Source organism: Microcebus murinus, unplaced genomic scaffold (assembly GCF_040939455.1).
Source record: "Microcebus murinus isolate Inina unplaced genomic scaffold, M.murinus_Inina_mat1.0 scaf035_hap2_Mmur4.0, whole genome shotgun sequence".
NCBI lineage: Eukaryota > Metazoa > Chordata > Mammalia > Primates > Cheirogaleidae > Microcebus > Microcebus murinus.
Window position 1 is genome coordinate 1 of NW_027438981.1, and position 19,370 is coordinate 19,370.

The 19,370-nt window shown below is 62.8% G+C and overlaps 5 non-coding genes across 5 annotated transcripts; all 5 read right to left on the minus strand.

Annotated features, from left to right (window-relative positions):
• Positions 1 to 1,017: 1,017 nt before the first annotated feature.
• Positions 1,018 to 1,136, minus strand: LOC142868586 (5S ribosomal RNA). Its single transcript, XR_012917532.1, has one exon. It is a non-coding gene; the product is annotated as a 5S ribosomal RNA (ribosomal RNA).
• A 3,734-nt stretch (positions 1,137 to 4,870) lies between these two features.
• Positions 4,871 to 4,989, minus strand: LOC142868601 (5S ribosomal RNA). The gene has a single exon (XR_012917547.1). It is a non-coding gene; the product is annotated as a 5S ribosomal RNA (ribosomal RNA).
• Positions 4,990 to 8,723: 3,734 nt separating this feature from the next.
• On the minus strand, positions 8,724 to 8,842 carry LOC142868612 (5S ribosomal RNA). The gene has a single exon (XR_012917558.1). It is a non-coding gene; the product is annotated as a 5S ribosomal RNA (ribosomal RNA).
• Positions 8,843 to 12,574: 3,732 nt separating this feature from the next.
• Positions 12,575 to 12,693, minus strand: LOC142868623 (5S ribosomal RNA). Its single transcript, XR_012917569.1, has one exon. It is a non-coding gene; the product is annotated as a 5S ribosomal RNA (ribosomal RNA).
• A 3,733-nt stretch (positions 12,694 to 16,426) lies between these two features.
• On the minus strand, positions 16,427 to 16,545 carry LOC142868634 (5S ribosomal RNA). Its single transcript, XR_012917580.1, has one exon. It is a non-coding gene; the product is annotated as a 5S ribosomal RNA (ribosomal RNA).
• Positions 16,546 to 19,370: the final 2,825 nt, after the last annotated feature.

Sequence of the window (19,370 nt, forward strand, 5' to 3'; positions counted from 1 at the left end):
GGGAGGCTTGGAGAGGGCAAGGCACCCGACCTTAACATTGGTACCCCCACAATACGCTGGAACAACATGAGAGGTATATGAATAAGAACACAGGGGGGGGCGGGCGCGGTGGCTCACGCCTGTAATCCTAGCTCTCTGGGAGGCCGAGGCGGGCGGATTGCTCCAGGTCAGGAGTTCGAAACCAGCCTGAGCAAGAGCGAGACCCCGTCTCTACTAAAAATAGAAAGAAATTAATTGGCCAACTAATATATATAGAAAAACACAGCCGGGCGTGGTGGTGCATGCCTGTAGTCCCAACTACTCGGGAGGCTGAGGCAGCAGGATTGCTTGAGCCCGGAGATTGAGGTTGCTGTGAGCTAGGCTGACGCCATGGCACTCACTCTAGCCTGGGCAGCAAAACGAGACTCTGTCTCAAAAAAAAAAAAAAAAAAGAACACAGGGGGGAGGGGGGCACGGGCAACACATGTCACCTGAATACTTGTACTCCCATCATCTGCTTGAAGAGAGAGAGAAAAGAAAATGCAATCATAGAGGTAAGAGACACTTTTTAAAAATAATGAATCCGAAGAGAAAAGTAAAAGGAGGCCTGTGGAGCAGGTCTGGGTGTGACTCCGGATCCCCCAACATCAGGTGCCACCACCAAAGATTCCTGCGTGTAGCCCATAGAACCCCAAAAGCAACGGGACGAGTTCTGGTCACATACTCCCTCCAAATGACATCCTGGCCTTCTTCTGGAACTCCCTCCCCTCTCAGACTCTCAAGGTTTCCTCCAGCGTGTCGGTTCCCACAGAGCAGACCTTTGGTCTGAGACCTGACAGTCCAGATGCCACGCATGCTGCCGCGTGGCGGCGGTGTCGCGGCTTGGGACAAGAGGAGGCCCCACGGTGCGGGCTGGGGCGCCAGGCACCGCGGGCGGGCGCTGAGGGTGGGGGTGACCCCCACCCCGGGCCGCCGCCGCGCTCCCAGAAAGGGGACACAACAAGAGGCAAAAAAAAAAAAAAAAAAAAAAAAAGCAGCAGCCTGTGGCACCCGGTATTCCCAGGCGGTCTCCCATCCAAGTACTAACCAGGCCCGACCCTGCTTAGCTTCCGAGACCAGACGAGATCGGGGGCGTTCAGGGTGGTGTGGCCCTAGACGGCGGCGGAGGGCGCCCCTGCCCCGCTCAAGAAGCCGAGCCTCTCTGGGCTTCCCCGCCGCCGCCTCCCGCCCCAGGCCCCGCGCCGGGCCGGGCCGGTTGAGTTCTCCGGCCGGGTCCCGCGGGCTCCCAGGGACGGGGTGATGGGCGGGGCGGGGCGGGGGGCTGTCTCTGTATACACACACACACACACTCACACTCACTCACACTCACACAAGATGCGCCTCCACGGCTGGACTCGCCAAGGTGGAGCCCTCCCAGCCCCCCTCGTCTCCTCGCCCGGCCTCCTTCACCTACCCGCTGCCCACCCCCAGCGCGTCGCTGCCTGCCGCTGACTGCGCACGCGCGGGACGCTCGCCCTTTGACCCCAGCCAGGGGCCGCCCTCCCCCACAACCCCTTTCAGCTGCGCCCCCCCCCCTCGCCCTGTGGGTGGGCTGCCGCCTATTCCCCCGGGCCAGGGCTGGGGCACAGCCAGTGTATGGGGCGTCTCTCTCTGGGGATGTGTCCCATGGGTGGGGTGGGGTGGCGTGGTTTGGGGGGCGCTGAAGAAATCAGTCCCCTCCATCTCCTACCTCTGGAAAACGCCCAAGCCCGTGGAGAACTGCCGGCACCGCTTCGTGGGGGCCGGGACCCTCCTCCGTGTCCTCCTGTGGCCCAGTCCAAGGGGCCTGGGCCTGGCCGGGGCTGCATTGGACCCCGACCACCCTGGCGTGTGGACTCGCTAAAAATCGGCCATTAGATATTGGATTCCAGCTTCCTGGAGGTCATTTCACTAATGAGTGCACCGGAAAGAGTTTCCTAATCCATCTGTGAGGGTGGCAACTGAAAGAGAATTTGAAAGCTGACAGAATAGGCGAGGGAAGGCATAGGAGATTTCCACACCCAGCAAGGAAGACTTTCCCGAAATGGAAGAAAGAAACGAGCAAACAGAGACACCGGTAGCCCGCCCGGAAAAGAGTCTGCCCCTTAGAGAAAGCACCCTGACCAGGTTCACCCGTGGGTGGGTGGCGAGCTAGCGGCGTTCAGAAGAGCGAGGCCCGCAGTCTGTGCGGAAGACACCTGCGCTCGGGTGTGTGTGGCGGCGCGATTCACAAGCAGCTCTAGACGTTAAACCAAGGAGAAGCCAGGGAGTTCCCAACGCCCCAGGTGTCCTCAGCCCACGACTGGCTGCTGTGGGAATGCGAAGCCCGGCTCCTTGTCTCAGAGCGGGGTTCCCAGGAGGATCAGGCTGAAGCTGGGACTCGGCCTCAAAGTGTCCCCTCGCATGGCCACCCCCTTCCCCTTCCTGCTCCTCTACTCCTGGTGCCCCTCCATCCAGGGGCCAGACCTTAAAGAGTCACCGCAAGAGAATCCTGGTCCCAAAGGAGCCTTCTGGGGGACCGGTGCTGAGAGAGGTTGTGGGCATGGCCCGCTGGGGCTCTGCCCGACCCAGGGCTGAGAGATGCCACCTCCCAGCTCTGGGTCCCTGCAGGAAGTGTTGGCAAGCACAGGGCCGGTCCTCCAAAGGCCCAGGTGCAGGGAGCCCAGGCCAAGCAGCCTGTGGAAGAGGCCACTTGCCGTGCCACCCCGGGAACAGGACTGCAGGCCCCGGCCCTTCCCACCTCCTCCTCCTCCTCCTCCTCCTCCTCCTCCCCCCCGCCCCCCCCCACAGGGCACAGGGCTCAGAGACTCTTGCTCAGACTCTTGCTACCCGAAGTGCAAAGGGCATCAGTTGCTCCTCCAACCCCCCCGCCCAGCAGACCACGTTGTCCAGCCAGCCCCCGGGCCTCCCTGGGGTGCCCAGCACAAAAGTGCAGACACCCACCGGACCCTCAATCTCAGTTTTCGGATGTTTTTGCCACTCTAAGGACCCGCAGGCCAGCTGGGCCTTCGGGCAGGACAGAGAGCCCCGGAATCCGACGTGGAGAGCTGCGTGTACGTCCCCATCAGGAGGCGGTCCCCACCTCCGCGGCTCTCCCCTTGCGGGGAGGGGCAGCCCAGCCGGCAGCCAGCCGCAGGGCCTCAGGGAAGACACCAGGCTGGGCCCCCGCGGCACAGCGGGGGCACGTCCCCCGCACTCACGCGACTTAGGGACGGCTGCTGGAGACTGCTGCGGCCACCCTGCTGCCGGGTTTCTGGAGGGCTTCCTGGAAGCAGCGTCCACACCAAGCCCTTGGAAGGCCCAGGCGACGGAGGAGCCGGTCAGGCAGGGGCCGAGGACGGTGAGAGGCCGGGCGGGGAGGAGCCGGTCAGGCGGGGGCCCAGGACAGTGACGGGCCTGGCCGGGGAGGAGTGCGTCAGGCAGGGGCAGTGGAGACGGGCTGGGTAAGGGTTAGGGTGACAGTTAGGGCACAATTCACAATCGCAAAGACGTGGAAGCGACCCGAGTGCCCATCCATCCAGGAGTGCATGAATAAAATGTGGCGCGTGGACACCACGGAGTGCCATTCGGCTGTGAGGAGCAGCGGTGAGAGGGCGCCTCTCGTGTTCTCCTGGCCAGAGCTGGAACCCGTTCCAGTAGGCCAGGTATCCCAAGAATGGACACACGAGCACCACGTGAGCGCGCTCACCAGCAAATTGGTACGAACGGATGGACGCCTAAGTGGACAGAGAGGAATCACCTTCATCGGGTGGGTGTCGGGCGTGTGGGGGGAGGGGAGGGGCATACACATCCATTAGGCATGGGGTGGGTGCGCACCGACTGGGGGATGGGCGCACTTGAAGCTCTGACCCGAGGGGGGAGGCTTGGAGAGGGCAAGGCACCCGACCTTAACATTGGTACCCCCACAATACGCTGGAACAACATGAGAGGTATATCAATAAGAACACAGGGGGGGGGCGGGCGCGGTGGCTCACGCCTGTAATCCTAGCTCTCTGGGAGGCCGAGGCGGGCGGATTGCTCCAGGTCAGGAGTTCGAAACCAGCCTGAGCAAGAGCGAGACCCCGTCTCTACTAAAAATAGAAAGAAATTAATTGGCCAACTAATATATATAGAAAAACACAGCCGGGCGTGGTGGTGCATGCCTGTAGTCCCAACTACTCGGGAGGCTGAGGCAGCAGGATTGCTTGAGCCCGGAGATTGAGGTTGCTGTGAGCTAGGCTGACGCCATGGCACTCACTCTAGCCTGGGCAGCAAAACGAGACTCTGTCTCAAAAAAAAAAAAAAAAAAGAACACAGGGGGGAGGGGGGCACGGGCAACACATGTCACCTGAATACTTGTACTCCCATCATCTGCTTGAAGAGAGAGAGAAAAGAAAATGCAATCATAGAGGTAAGAGACACTTTTTAAAAATAATGAATCCGAAGAGAAAAGTAAAAGGAGGCCTGTGGAGCAGGTCTGGGTGTGACTCCGGATCCCCCAACATCAGGTGCCACCACCAAAGATTCCTGCGTGTAGCCCATAGAACCCCAAAAGCAACGGGACGAGTTCTGGTCACATACTCCCTCCAAATGACATCCTGGCCTTCTTCTGGAACTCCCTCCCCTCTCAGACTCTCAAGGTTTCCTCCAGCGTGTCGGTTCCCACAGAGCAGACCTTTGGTCTGAGACCTGACAGTCCAGATGCCACGCATGCTGCCGCGTGGCGGCGGTGTCGCGGCTTGGGACAAGAGGAGGCCCCACGGTGCGGGCTGGGGCGCCAGGCACCGCGGGCGGGCGCTGAGGGTGGGGGTGACCCCCACCCCGGGCCGCCGCCGCGCTCCCAGAAAGGGGACACAACAAGAGGCAAAAAAAAAAAAAAAAAAAAAAAAGCAGCAGCCTGTGGCACCCGGTATTCCCAGGCGGTCTCCCATCCAAGTACTAACCAGGCCCGACCCTGCTTAGCTTCCGAGACCAGACGAGATCGGGGGCGTTCAGGGTGGTGTGGCCCTAGACGGCGGCGGAGGGCGCCCCTGCCCCGCTCAAGAAGCCGAGCCTCTCTGGGCTTCCCCGCCGCCGCCTCCCGCCCCAGGCCCCGCGCCGGGCCGGGCCGGTTGAGTTCTCCGGCCGGGTCCCGCGGGCTCCCAGGGACGGGGTGATGGGCGGGGCGGGGCGGGGGGCTGTCTCTGTATACACACACACACACACTCACACTCACTCACACTCACACAAGATGCGCCTCCACGGCTGGACTCGCCAAGGTGGAGCCCTCCCAGCCCCCCTCGTCTCCTCGCCCGGCCTCCTTCACCTACCCGCTGCCCACCCCCAGCGCGTCGCTGCCTGCCGCTGACTGCGCACGCGCGGGACGCTCGCCCTTTGACCCCAGCCAGGGGCCGCCCTCCCCCACAACCCCTTTCAGCTGCGCCCCCCCCCCTCGCCCTGTGGGTGGGCTGCCGCCTATTCCCCCGGGCCAGGGCTGGGGCACAGCCAGTGTATGGGGCGTCTCTCTCTGGGGATGTGTCCCATGGGTGGGGTGGGGTGGCGTGGTTTGGGGGGCGCTGAAGAAATCAGTCCCCTCCATCTCCTACCTCTGGAAAACGCCCAAGCCCGTGGAGAACTGCCGGCACCGCTTCGTGGGGGCCGGGACCCTCCTCCGTGTCCTCCTGTGGCCCAGTCCAAGGGGCCTGGGCCTGGCCGGGGCTGCATTGGACCCCGACCACCCTGGCGTGTGGACTCGCTAAAAATCGGCCATTAGATATTGGATTCCAGCTTCCTGGAGGTCATTTCACTAATGAGTGCACCGGAAAGAGTTTCCTAATCCATCTGTGAGGGTGGCAACTGAAAGAGAATTTGAAAGCTGACAGAATAGGCGAGGGAAGGCATAGGAGATTTCCACACCCAGCAAGGAAGACTTTCCCGAAATGGAAGAAAGAAACGAGCAAACAGAGACACCGGTAGCCCGCCCGGAAAAGAGTCTGCCCCTTAGAGAAAGCACCCTGACCAGGTTCACCCGTGGGTGGGTGGCGAGCTAGCGGCGTTCAGAAGAGCGAGGCCCGCAGTCTGTGCGGAAGACACCTGCGCTCGGGTGTGTGTGGCGGCGCGATTCACAAGCAGCTCTAGACGTTAAACCAAGGAGAAGCCAGGGAGTTCCCAACGCCCCAGGTGTCCTCAGCCCACGACTGGCTGCTGTGGGAATGCGAAGCCCGGCTCCTTGTCTCAGAGCGGGGTTCCCAGGAGGATCAGGCTGAAGCTGGGACTCGGCCTCAAAGTGTCCCCTCGCATGGCCACCCCCTTCCCCTTCCTGCTCCTCTACTCCTGGTGCCCCTCCATCCAGGGGCCAGACCTTAAAGAGTCACCGCAAGAGAATCCTGGTCCCAAAGGAGCCTTCTGGGGGACCGGTGCTGAGAGAGGTTGTGGGCATGGCCCGCTGGGGCTCTGCCCGACCCAGGGCTGAGAGATGCCACCTCCCAGCTCTGGGTCCCTGCAGGAAGTGTTGGCAAGCACAGGGCCGGTCCTCCAAAGGCCCAGGTGCAGGGAGCCCAGGCCAAGCAGCCTGTGGAAGAGGCCACTTGCCGTGCCACCCCGGGAACAGGACTGCAGGCCCCGGCCCTTCCCACCTCCTCCTCCTCCTCCTCCTCCTCCTCCTCCCCCCCGCCCCCCCCCACAGGGCACAGGGCTCAGAGACTCTTGCTCAGACTCTTGCTACCCGAAGTGCAAAGGGCATCAGTTGCTCCTCCAACCCCCCCGCCCAGCAGACCACGTTGTCCAGCCAGCCCCCGGGCCTCCCTGGGGTGCCCAGCACAAAAGTGCAGACACCCACCGGACCCTCAATCTCAGTTTTCGGATGTTTTTGCCACTCTAAGGACCCGCAGGCCAGCTGGGCCTTCGGGCAGGACAGAGAGCCCCGGAATCCGACGTGGAGAGCTGCGTGTACGTCCCCATCAGGAGGCGGTCCCCACCTCCGCGGCTCTCCCCTTGCGGGGAGGGGCAGCCCAGCCGGCAGCCAGCCGCAGGGCCTCAGGGAAGACACCAGGCTGGGCCCCCGCGGCACAGCGGGGGCACGTCCCCCGCACTCACGCGACTTAGGGACGGCTGCTGGAGACTGCTGCGGCCACCCTGCTGCCGGGTTTCTGGAGGGCTTCCTGGAAGCAGCGTCCACACCAAGCCCTTGGAAGGCCCAGGCGACGGAGGAGCCGGTCAGGCAGGGGCCGAGGACGGTGAGAGGCCGGGCGGGGAGGAGCCGGTCAGGCGGGGGCCCAGGACAGTGACGGGCCTGGCCGGGGAGGAGTGCGTCAGGCAGGGGCAGTGGAGACGGGCTGGGTAAGGGTTAGGGTGACAGTTAGGGCACAATTCACAATCGCAAAGACGTGGAAGCGACCCGAGTGCCCATCCATCCAGGAGTGCATGAATAAAATGTGGCGCGTGGACACCACGGAGTGCCATTCGGCTGTGAGGAGCAGCGGTGAGAGGGCGCCTCTCGTGTTCTCCTGGCCAGAGCTGGAACCCGTTCCAGTAGGCCAGGTATCCCAAGAATGGACACACGAGCACCACGTGAGCGCGCTCACCAGCAAATTGGTACGAACGGATGGACGCCTAAGTGGACAGAGAGGAATCACCTTCATCGGGTGGGTGTCGGGCGTGTGGGGGGAGGGGAGGGGCATACACATCCATTAGGCATGGGGTGGGTGCGCACCGACTGGGGGATGGGCGCACTTGAAGCTCTGACCCGAGGGGGGAGGCTTGGAGAGGGCAAGGCACCCGACCTTAACATTGGTACCCCCACAATACGCTGGAACAACATGAGAGGTATATCAATAAGAACACAGGGGGGGGGCGGGCGCGGTGGCTCACGCCTGTAATCCTAGCTCTCTGGGAGGCCGAGGCGGGCGGATTGCTCCAGGTCAGGAGTTCGAAACCAGCCTGAGCAAGAGCGAGACCCCGTCTCTACTAAAAATAGAAAGAAATTAATTGGCCAACTAATATATATAGAAAAACACAGCCGGGCGTGGTGGTGCATGCCTGTAGTCCCAACTACTCGGGAGGCTGAGGCAGCAGGATTGCTTGAGCCCGGAGATTGAGGTTGCTGTGAGCTAGGCTGACGCCATGGCACTCACTCTAGCCTGGGCAGCAAAACGAGACTCTGTCTCAAAAAAAAAAAAAAAAAGAACACAGGGGGGAGGGGGGCACGGGCAACACATGTCACCTGAATACTTGTACTCCCATCATCTGCTTGAAGAGAGAGAGAAAAGAAAATGCAATCATAGAGGTAAGAGACACTTTTTAAAAATAATGAATCCGAAGAGAAAAGTAAAAGGAGGCCTGTGGAGCAGGTCTGGGTGTGACTCCGGATCCCCCAACATCAGGTGCCACCACCAAAGATTCCTGCGTGTAGCCCATAGAACCCCAAAAGCAACGGGACGAGTTCTGGTCACATACTCCCTCCAAATGACATCCTGGCCTTCTTCTGGAACTCCCTCCCCTCTCAGACTCTCAAGGTTTCCTCCAGCGTGTCGGTTCCCACAGAGCAGACCTTTGGTCTGAGACCTGACAGTCCAGATGCCACGCATGCTGCCGCGTGGCGGCGGTGTCGCGGCTTGGGACAAGAGGAGGCCCCACGGTGCGGGCTGGGGCGCCAGGCACCGCGGGCGGGCGCTGAGGGTGGGGGTGACCCCCACCCCGGGCCGCCGCCGCGCTCCCAGAAAGGGGACACAACAAGAGGCAAAAAAAAAAAAAAAAAAAAAAAAAGCAGCAGCCTGTGGCACCCGGTATTCCCAGGCGGTCTCCCATCCAAGTACTAACCAGGCCCGACCCTGCTTAGCTTCCGAGACCAGACGAGATCGGGGGCGTTCAGGGTGGTGTGGCCCTAGACGGCGGCGGAGGGCGCCCCTGCCCCGCTCAAGAAGCCGAGCCTCTCTGGGCTTCCCCGCCGCCGCCTCCCGCCCCAGGCCCCGCGCCGGGCCGGGCCGGTTGAGTTCTCCGGCCGGGTCCCGCGGGCTCCCAGGGACGGGGTGATGGGCGGGGCGGGGCGGGGGGCTGTCTCTGTATACACACACACACACACTCACACTCACTCACACTCACACAAGATGCGCCTCCACGGCTGGACTCGCCAAGGTGGAGCCCTCCCAGCCCCCCTCGTCTCCTCGCCCGGCCTCCTTCACCTACCCGCTGCCCACCCCCAGCGCGTCGCTGCCTGCCGCTGACTGCGCACGCGCGGGACGCTCGCCCTTTGACCCCAGCCAGGGGCCGCCCTCCCCCACAACCCCTTTCAGCTGCGCCCCCCCCCTCGCCCTGTGGGTGGGCTGCCGCCTATTCCCCCGGGCCAGGGCTGGGGCACAGCCAGTGTATGGGGCGTCTCTCTCTGGGGATGTGTCCCATGGGTGGGGTGGGGTGGCGTGGTTTGGGGGGCGCTGAAGAAATCAGTCCCCTCCATCTCCTACCTCTGGAAAACGCCCAAGCCCGTGGAGAACTGCCGGCACCGCTTCGTGGGGGCCGGGACCCTCCTCCGTGTCCTCCTGTGGCCCAGTCCAAGGGGCCTGGGCCTGGCCGGGGCTGCATTGGACCCCGACCACCCTGGCGTGTGGACTCGCTAAAAATCGGCCATTAGATATTGGATTCCAGCTTCCTGGAGGTCATTTCACTAATGAGTGCACCGGAAAGAGTTTCCTAATCCATCTGTGAGGGTGGCAACTGAAAGAGAATTTGAAAGCTGACAGAATAGGCGAGGGAAGGCATAGGAGATTTCCACACCCAGCAAGGAAGACTTTCCCGAAATGGAAGAAAGAAACGAGCAAACAGAGACACCGGTAGCCCGCCCGGAAAAGAGTCTGCCCCTTAGAGAAAGCACCCTGACCAGGTTCACCCGTGGGTGGGTGGCGAGCTAGCGGCGTTCAGAAGAGCGAGGCCCGCAGTCTGTGCGGAAGACACCTGCGCTCGGGTGTGTGTGGCGGCGCGATTCACAAGCAGCTCCAGACGTTAAACCAAGGAGAAGCCAGGGAGTTCCCAACGCCCCAGGTGTCCTCAGCCCACGACTGGCTGCTGTGGGAATGCGAAGCCCGGCTCCTTGTCTCAGAGCGGGGTTCCCAGGAGGATCAGGCTGAAGCTGGGACTCGGCCTCAAAGTGTCCCCTCGCATGGCCACCCCCTTCCCCTTCCTGCTCCTCTACTCCTGGTGCCCCTCCATCCAGGGGCCAGACCTTAAAGAGTCACCGCAAGAGAATCCTGGTCCCAAAGGAGCCTTCTGGGGGACCGGTGCTGAGAGAGGTTGTGGGCATGGCCCGCTGGGGCTCTGCCCGACCCAGGGCTGAGAGATGCCACCTCCCAGCTCTGGGTCCCTGCAGGAAGTGTTGGCAAGCACAGGGCCGGTCCTCCAAAGGCCCAGGTGCAGGGAGCCCAGGCCAAGCAGCCTGTGGAAGAGGCCACTTGCCGTGCCACCCCGGGAACAGGACTGCAGGCCCCGGCCCTTCCCACCTCCTCCTCCTCCTCCTCCTCCTCCTCCTCCCCCCCGCCCCCCCCCACAGGGCACAGGGCTCAGAGACTCTTGCTCAGACTCTTGCTACCCGAAGTGCAAAGGGCATCAGTTGCTCCTCCAACCCCCCCGCCCAGCAGACCACGTTGTCCAGCCAGCCCCCGGGCCTCCCTGGGGTGCCCAGCACAAAAGTGCAGACACCCACCGGACCCTCAATCTCAGTTTTCGGATGTTTTTGCCACTCTAAGGACCCGCAGGCCAGCTGGGCCTTCGGGCAGGACAGAGAGCCCCGGAATCCGACGTGGAGAGCTGCGTGTACGTCCCCATCAGGAGGCGGTCCCCACCTCCGCGGCTCTCCCCTTGCGGGGAGGGGCAGCCCAGCCGGCAGCCAGCCGCAGGGCCTCAGGGAAGACACCAGGCTGGGCCCCCGCGGCACAGCGGGGGCACGTCCCCCGCACTCACGCGACTTAGGGACGGCTGCTGGAGACTGCTGCGGCCACCCTGCTGCCGGGTTTCTGGAGGGCTTCCTGGAAGCAGCGTCCACACCAAGCCCTTGGAAGGCCCAGGCGACGGAGGAGCCGGTCAGGCAGGGGCCGAGGACGGTGAGAGGCCGGGCGGGGAGGAGCCGGTCAGGCGGGGGCCCAGGACAGTGACGGGCCTGGCCGGGGAGGAGTGCGTCAGGCAGGGGCAGTGGAGACGGGCTGGGTAAGGGTTAGGGTGACAGTTAGGGCACAATTCACAATCGCAAAGACGTGGAAGCGACCCGAGTGCCCATCCATCCAGGAGTGCATGAATAAAATGTGGCGCGTGGACACCACGGAGTGCCATTCGGCTGTGAGGAGCAGCGGTGAGAGGGCGCCTCTCGTGTTCTCCTGGCCAGAGCTGGAACCCGTTCCAGTAGGCCAGGTATCCCAAGAATGGACACACGAGCACCACGTGAGCGCGCTCACCAGCAAATTGGTACGAACGGATGGACGCCTAAGTGGACAGAGAGGAATCACCTTCATCGGGTGGGTGTCGGGCGTGTGGGGGGAGGGGAGGGGCATACACATCCATTAGGCATGGGGTGGGTGCGCACCGACTGGGGGATGGGCGCACTTGAAGCTCTGACCCGAGGGGGGAGGCTTGGAGAGGGCAAGGCACCCGACCTTAACATTGGTACCCCCACAATACGCTGGAACAACATGAGAGGTATATGAATAAGAACACAGGGGGGGGCGGGCGCGGTGGCTCACGCCTGTAATCCTAGCTCTCTGGGAGGCCGAGGCGGGCGGATTGCTCCAGGTCAGGAGTTCGAAACCAGCCTGAGCAAGAGCGAGACCCCGTCTCTACTAAAAATAGAAAGAAATTAATTGGCCAACTAATATATATAGAAAAACACAGCCGGGCGTGGTGGTGCATGCCTGTAGTCCCAACTACTCGGGAGGCTGAGGCAGCAGGATTGCTTGAGCCCGGAGATTGAGGTTGCTGTGAGCTAGGCTGACGCCATGGCACTCACTCTAGCCTGGGCAGCAAAACGAGACTCTGTCTCAAAAAAAAAAAAAAAAAAGAACACAGGGGGGAGGGGGGCACGGGCAACACATGTCACCTGAATACTTGTACTCCCATCATCTGCTTGAAGAGAGAGAGAAAAGAAAATGCAATCCTAGAGGTAAGAGACACTTTTTAAAAATAATGAATCCGAAGAGAAAAGTAAAAGGAGGCCTGTGGAGCAGGTCTGGGTGTGACTCCGGATCCCCCAACATCAGGTGCCACCACCAAAGATTCCTGCGTGTAGCCCATAGAACCCCAAAAGCAACGGGACGAGTTCTGGTCACATACTCCCTCCAAATGACATCCTGGCCTTCTTCTGGAACTCCCTCCCCTCTCAGACTCTCAAGGTTTCCTCCAGCGTGTCGGTTCCCACAGAGCAGACCTTTGGTCTGAGACCTGACAGTCCAGATGCCACGCATGCTGCCGCGTGGCGGCGGTGTCGCGGCTTGGGACAAGAGGAGGCCCCACGGTGCGGGCTGGGGCGCCAGGCACCGCGGGCGGGCGCTGAGGGTGGGGGTGACCCCCACCCCGGGCCGCCGCCGCGCTCCCAGAAAGGGGACACAACAAGAGGCAAAAAAAAAAAAAAAAAAAAAAAAGCAGCAGCCTGTGGCACCCGGTATTCCCAGGCGGTCTCCCATCCAAGTACTAACCAGGCCCGACCCTGCTTAGCTTCCGAGACCAGACGAGATCGGGGGCGTTCAGGGTGGTGTGGCCCTAGACGGCGGCGGAGGGCGCCCCTGCCCCGCTCAAGAAGCCGAGCCTCTCTGGGCTTCCCCGCCGCCGCCTCCCGCCCCAGGCCCCGCGCCGGGCCGGGCCGGTTGAGTTCTCCGGCCGGGTCCCGCGGGCTCCCAGGGACGGGGTGATGGGCGGGGCGGGGCGGGGGGCTGTCTCTGTATACACACACACACACACTCACACTCACTCACACTCACACAAGATGCGCCTCCACGGCTGGACTCGCCAAGGTGGAGCCCTCCCAGCCCCCCTCGTCTCCTCGCCCGGCCTCCTTCACCTACCCGCTGCCCACCCCCAGCGCGTCGCTGCCTGCCGCTGACTGCGCACGCGCGGGACGCTCGCCCTTTGACCCCAGCCAGGGGCCGCCCTCCCCCACAACCCCTTTCAGCTGCGCCCCCCCCCCTCGCCCTGTGGGTGGGCTGCCGCCTATTCCCCCGGGCCAGGGCTGGGGCACAGCCAGTGTATGGGGCGTCTCTCTCTGGGGATGTGTCCCATGGGTGGGGTGGGGTGGCGTGGTTTGGGGGGCGCTGAAGAAATCAGTCCCCTCCATCTCCTACCTCTGGAAAACGCCCAAGCCCGTGGAGAACTGCCGGCACCGCTTCGTGGGGGCCGGGACCCTCCTCCGTGTCCTCCTGTGGCCCAGTCCAAGGGGCCTGGGCCTGGCCGGGGCTGCATTGGACCCCGACCACCCTGGCGTGTGGACTCGCTAAAAATCGGCCATTAGATATTGGATTCCAGCTTCCTGGAGGTCATTTCACTAATGAGTGCACCGGAAAGAGTTTCCTAATCCATCTGTGAGGGTGGCAACTGAAAGAGAATTTGAAAGCTGACAGAATAGGCGAGGGAAGGCATAGGAGATTTCCACACCCAGCAAGGAAGACTTTCCCGAAATGGAAGAAAGAAACGAGCAAACAGAGACACCGGTAGCCCGCCCGGAAAAGAGTCTGCCCCTTAGAGAAAGCACCCTGACCAGGTTCACCCGTGGGTGGGTGGCGAGCTAGCGGCGTTCAGAAGAGCGAGGCCCGCAGTCTGTGCGGAAGACACCTGCGCTCGGGTGTGTGTGGCGGCGCGATTCACAAGCAGCTCCAGACGTTAAACCAAGGAGAAGCCAGGGAGTTCCCAACGCCCCAGGTGTCCTCAGCCCACGACTGGCTGCTGTGGGAATGCGAAGCCCGGCTCCTTGTCTCAGAGCGGGGTTCCCAGGAGGATCAGGCTGAAGCTGGGACTCGGCCTCAAAGTGTCCCCTCGCATGGCCACCCCCTTCCCCTTCCTGCTCCTCTACTCCTGGTGCCCCTCCATCCAGGGGCCAGACCTTAAAGAGTCACCGCAAGAGAATCCTGGTCCCAAAGGAGCCTTCTGGGGGACCGGTGCTGAGAGAGGTTGTGGGCATGGCCCGCTGGGGCTCTGCCCGACCCAGGGCTGAGAGATGCCACCTCCCAGCTCTGGGTCCCTGCAGGAAGTGTTGGCAAGCACAGGGCCGGTCCTCCAAAGGCCCAGGTGCAGGGAGCCCAGGCCAAGCAGCCTGTGGAAGAGGCCACTTGCCGTGCCACCCCGGGAACAGGACTGCAGGCCCCGGCCCTTCCCACCTCCTCCTCCTCCTCCTCCTCCTCCTCCTCCCCCCCGCCCCCCCCCACAGGGCACAGGGCTCAGAGACTCTTGCTCAGACTCTTGCTACCCGAAGTGCAAAGGGCATCAGTTGCTCCTCCAACCCCCCCGCCCAGCAGACCACGTTGTCCAGCCAGCCCCCGGGCCTCCCTGGGGTGCCCAGCACAAAAGTGCAGACACCCACCGGACCCTCAATCTCAGTTTTCGGATGTTTTTGCCACTCTAAGGACCCGCAGGCCAGCTGGGCCTTCGGGCAGGACAGAGAGCCCCGGAATCCGACGTGGAGAGCTGCGTGTACGTCCCCATCAGGAGGCGGTCCCCACCTCCGCGGCTCTCCCCTTGCGGGGAGGGGCAGCCCAGCCGGCAGCCAGCCGCAGGGCCTCAGGGAAGACACCAGGCTGGGCCCCCGCGGCACAGCGGGGGCACGTCCCCCGCACTCACGCGACTTAGGGACGGCTGCTGGAGACTGCTGCGGCCACCCTGCTGCCGGGTTTCTGGAGGGCTTCCTGGAAGCAGCGTCCACACCAAGCCCTTGGAAGGCCCAGGCGACGGAGGAGCCGGTCAGGCAGGGGCCGAGGACGGTGAGAGGCCGGGCGGGGAGGAGCCGGTCAGGCGGGGGCCCAGGACAGTGACGGGCCTGGCCGGGGAGGAGTGCGTCAGGCAGGGGCAGTGGAGACGGGCTGGGTAAGGGTTAGGGTGACAGTTAGGGCACAATTCACAATCGCAAAGACGTGGAAGCGACCCGAGTGCCCATCCATCCAGGAGTGCATGAATAAAATGTGGCGCGTGGACACCACGGAGTGCCATTCGGCTGTGAGGAGCAGCGGTGAGAGGGCGCCTCTCGTGTTCTCCTGGCCAGAGCTGGAACCCGTTCCAGTAGGCCAGGTATCCCAAGAATGGACACACGAGCACCACGTGAGCGCGCTCACCAGCAAATTGGTACGAACGGATGGACGCCTAAGTGGACAGAGAGGAATCACCTTCATCGGGTGGGTGTCGGGCGTGTGGGGGGAGGGGAGGGGCATACACATCCATTAGGCATGGGGTGGGTGCGCACCGACTGGGGGATGGGCGCACTTGAAGCTCTGACCCGAGGGGGGAGGCTTGGAGAGGGCAAGGCACCCGACCTTAACATTGGTACCCCCACAATACGCTGGAACAACATGAGAGGTATATGAATAAGAACACAGGGGGGGGCGGGCGCGGTGGCTCACGCCTGTAATCCTAGCTCTCTGGGAGGCCGAGGCGGGCGGATTGCTCCAGGTCAGGAGTTCGAAACCAGCCTGAGCAAGAGCGAGACCCCGTCTCTACTAAAAATAGAAAGAAATTAATTGGCCAACTAATATATATAGAAAAACACAGCCGGGCGTGGTGGTGCATGCCTGTAGTCCCAACTACTCGGGAGGCTGAGGCAGCAGGATTGCTTGAGCCCGGAGATTGAGGTTGCTGTGAGCTAGGCTGACGCCATGGCACTCACTCTAGCCTGGGCAGCAAAACGAGACTCTGTCTCAAAAAAAAAAAAAAAAAAGAACACAGGGGGGAGGGGGGCACGGGCAACACATGTCACCTGAATACTTGTACTCCCATCATCTGCTTGAAGAGAGAGAGAAAAGAAAATGCAATCCTAGAGGTAAGAGACACTTTTTAAAAATAATGAATCCGAAGAGAAAAGTAAAAGGAGGCCTGTGGAGCAGGTCTGGGTGTGACTCCGGATCCCCCAACATCAGGTGCCACCACCAAAGATTCCTGCGTGTAGCCCATAGAACCCCAAAAGCAACGGGACGAGTTCTGGTCACATACTCCCTCCAAATGACATCCTGGCCTTCTTCTGGAACTCCCTCCCCTCTCAGACTCTCAAGGTTTCCTCCAGCGTGTCGGTTCCCACAGAGCAGACCTTTGGTCTGAGACCTGACAGTCCAGATGCCACGCATGCTGCCGCGTGGCGGCGGTGTCGCGGCTTGGGACAAGAGGAGGCCCCACGGTGCGGGCTGGGGCGCCAGGCACCGCGGGCGGGCGCTGAGGGTGGGGGTGACCCCCACCCCGGGCCGCCGCCGCGCTCCCAGAAAGGGGACACAACAAGAGGCAAAAAAAAAAAAAAAAAAAAAAAAGCAGCAGCCTGTGGCACCCGGTATTCCCAGGCGGTCTCCCATCCAAGTACTAACCAGGCCCGACCCTGCTTAGCTTCCGAGACCAGACGAGATCGGGGGCGTTCAGGGTGGTGTGGCCCTAGACGGCGGCGGAGGGCGCCCCTGCCCCGCTCAAGAAGCCGAGCCTCTCTGGGCTTCCCCGCCGCCGCCTCCCGCCCCAGGCCCCGCGCCGGGCCGGGCCGGTTGAGTTCTCCGGCCGGGTCCCGCGGGCTCCCAGGGACGGGGTGATGGGCGGGGCGGGGCGGGGGGCTGTCTCTGTATACACACACACACACACTCACACTCACTCACACTCACACAAGATGCGCCTCCACGGCTGGACTCGCCAAGGTGGAGCCCTCCCAGCCCCCCTCGTCTCCTCGCCCGGCCTCCTTCACCTACCCGCTGCCCACCCCCAGCGCGTCGCTGCCTGCCGCTGACTGCGCACGCGCGGGACGCTCGCCCTTTGACCCCAGCCAGGGGCCGCCCTCCCCCACAACCCCTTTCAGCTGCGCCCCCCCCCCTCGCCCTGTGGGTGGGCTGCCGCCTATTCCCCCGGGCCAGGGCTGGGGCACAGCCAGTGTATGGGGCGTCTCTCTCTGGGGATGTGTCCCATGGGTGGGGTGGGGTGGCGTGGTTTGGGGGGCGCTGAAGAAATCAGTCCCCTCCATCTCCTACCTCTGGAAAACGCCCAAGCCCGTGGAGAACTGCCGGCACCGCTTCGTGGGGGCCGGGACCCTCCTCCGTGTCCTCCTGTGGCCCAGTCCAAGGGGCCTGGGCCTGGCCGGGGCTGCATTGGACCCCGACCACCCTGGCGTGTGGACTCGCTAAAAATCGGCCATTAGATATTGGATTCCAGCTTCCTGGAGGTCATTTCACTAATGAGTGCACCGGAAAGAGTTTCCTAATCCATCTGTGAGGGTGGCAACTGAAAGAGAATTTGAAAGCTGACAGAATAGGCGAGGGAAGGCATAGGAGATTTCCACACCCAGCAAGGAAGACTTTCCCGAAATGGAAGAAAGAAACGAGCAAACAGAGACACCGGTAGCCCGCCCGGAAAAGAGTCTGCCCCTTAGAGAAAGCACCCTGACCAGGTTCACCCGTGGGTGGGTGGCGAGCTAGCGGCGTTCAGAAGAGCGAGGCCCGCAGTCTGTGCGGAAGACACCTGCGCTCGGGTGTGTGTGGCGGCGCGATTCACAAGCAGCTCTAGACGTTAAACCAAGGAGAAGCCAGGGAGTTCCCAACGCCCCAGGTGTCCTCAGCCCACGACTGGCTGCTGTGGGAATGCGAAGCCCGGCTCCTTGTCTCAGAGCGGGGTTCCCAGGAGGATCAGGCTGAAGCTGGGACTCGGCCTCAAAGTGTCCCCTCGCATGGCCACCCCCTTCCCCTTCCTGCTCCTCTACTCCTGGTGCCCCTCCATCCAGGGGCCAGACCTTAAAGAGTCACCGCAAGAGAATCCTGGTCCCAAAGGAGCCTTCTGGGGGACCGGTGCTGAGAGAGGTTGTGGGCATGGCCCGCTGGGGCTCTGCCCGACCCAGGGCTGAGAGATGCCACCTCCCAGCTCTGGGTCCCTGCAGGAAGTGTTGGCAAGCACAGGGCCGGTCCTCCAAAGGCCCAGGTGCAGGGAGCCCAGGCCAAGCAGCCTGTGGAAGAGGCCACTTGCCGTGCCACCCCGGGAACAGGACTGCAGGCCCCGGCCCTTCCCACCTCCTCCTCCTCCTCCTCCTCCTCCTCCTCCCCCCCGCCCCCCCCCACAGGGCACAGGGCTCAGAGACTCTTGCTCAGACTCTTGCTACCCGAAGTGCAAAGGGCATCAGTTGCTCCTCCAACCCCCCCGCCCAGCAGACCACGTTGTCCAGCCAGCCCCCGGGCCTCCCTGGGGTGCCCAGCACAAAAGTGCAGACACCCACCGGACCCTCAATCTCAGTTTTCGGATGTTTTTGCCACTCTAAGGACCCGCAGGCCAGCTGGGCCTTCGGGCAGGACAGAGAGCCCCGGAATCCGACGTGGAGAGCTGCGTGTACGTCCCCATCAGGAGGCGGTCCCCACCTCCGCGGCTCTCCCCTTGCGGGGAGGGGCAGCCCAGCCGGCAGCCAGCCGCAGGGCCTCAGGGAAGACACCAGGCTGGGCCCCCGCGGCACAGCGGGGGCACGTCCCCCGCACTCACGCGACTTAGGGACGGCTGCTGGAGACTGCTGCGGCCACCCTGCTGCCGGGTTTCTGGAGGGCTTCCTGGAAGCAGCGTCCACACCAAGCCCTTGGAAGGCCCAGGCGACGGAGGAGCCGGTCAGGCAGGGGCCGAGGACGGTGAGAGGCCGGGCGGGGAGGAGCCGGTCAGGCGGGGGCCCAGGACAGTGACGGGCCTGGCCGGGGAGGAGTGCGTCAGGCAGGGGCAGTGGAGACGGGCTGGGTAAGGGTTAGGGTGACAGTTAGGGCACAATTCACAATCGCAAAGACGTGGAAGCGACCCGAGTGCCCATCCATCCAGGAGTGCATGAATAAAATGTGGCGCGTGGACACCACGGAGTGCCATTCGGCTGTGAGGAGCAGCGGTGAGAGGGCGCCTCTCGTGTTCTCCTGGCCAGAGCTGGAACCCGTTCCAGTAGGCCAGGTATCCCAAGAATGGACACACGAGCACCACGTGAGCGCGCTCACCAGCAAATTGGTACGAACGGATGGACGCCTAAGTGGACAGAGAGGAATCACCTTCATCGGGTGGGTGTCGGGCGTGTGGGGGGAGGGGAGGGGCATACACATCCATTAGGCATGGGGTGGGTGCGCACCGACTGGGGGATGGGCGCACTTGAAGCTCTGACCCGAGGGGGGAGGCTTGGAGAGGGCAAGGCACCCGACCTTAACATTGGTACCCCCACAATACGCTGGAACAACATGAGAGGTATATCAATAAGAACACAGGGGGGGGGCGGGCGC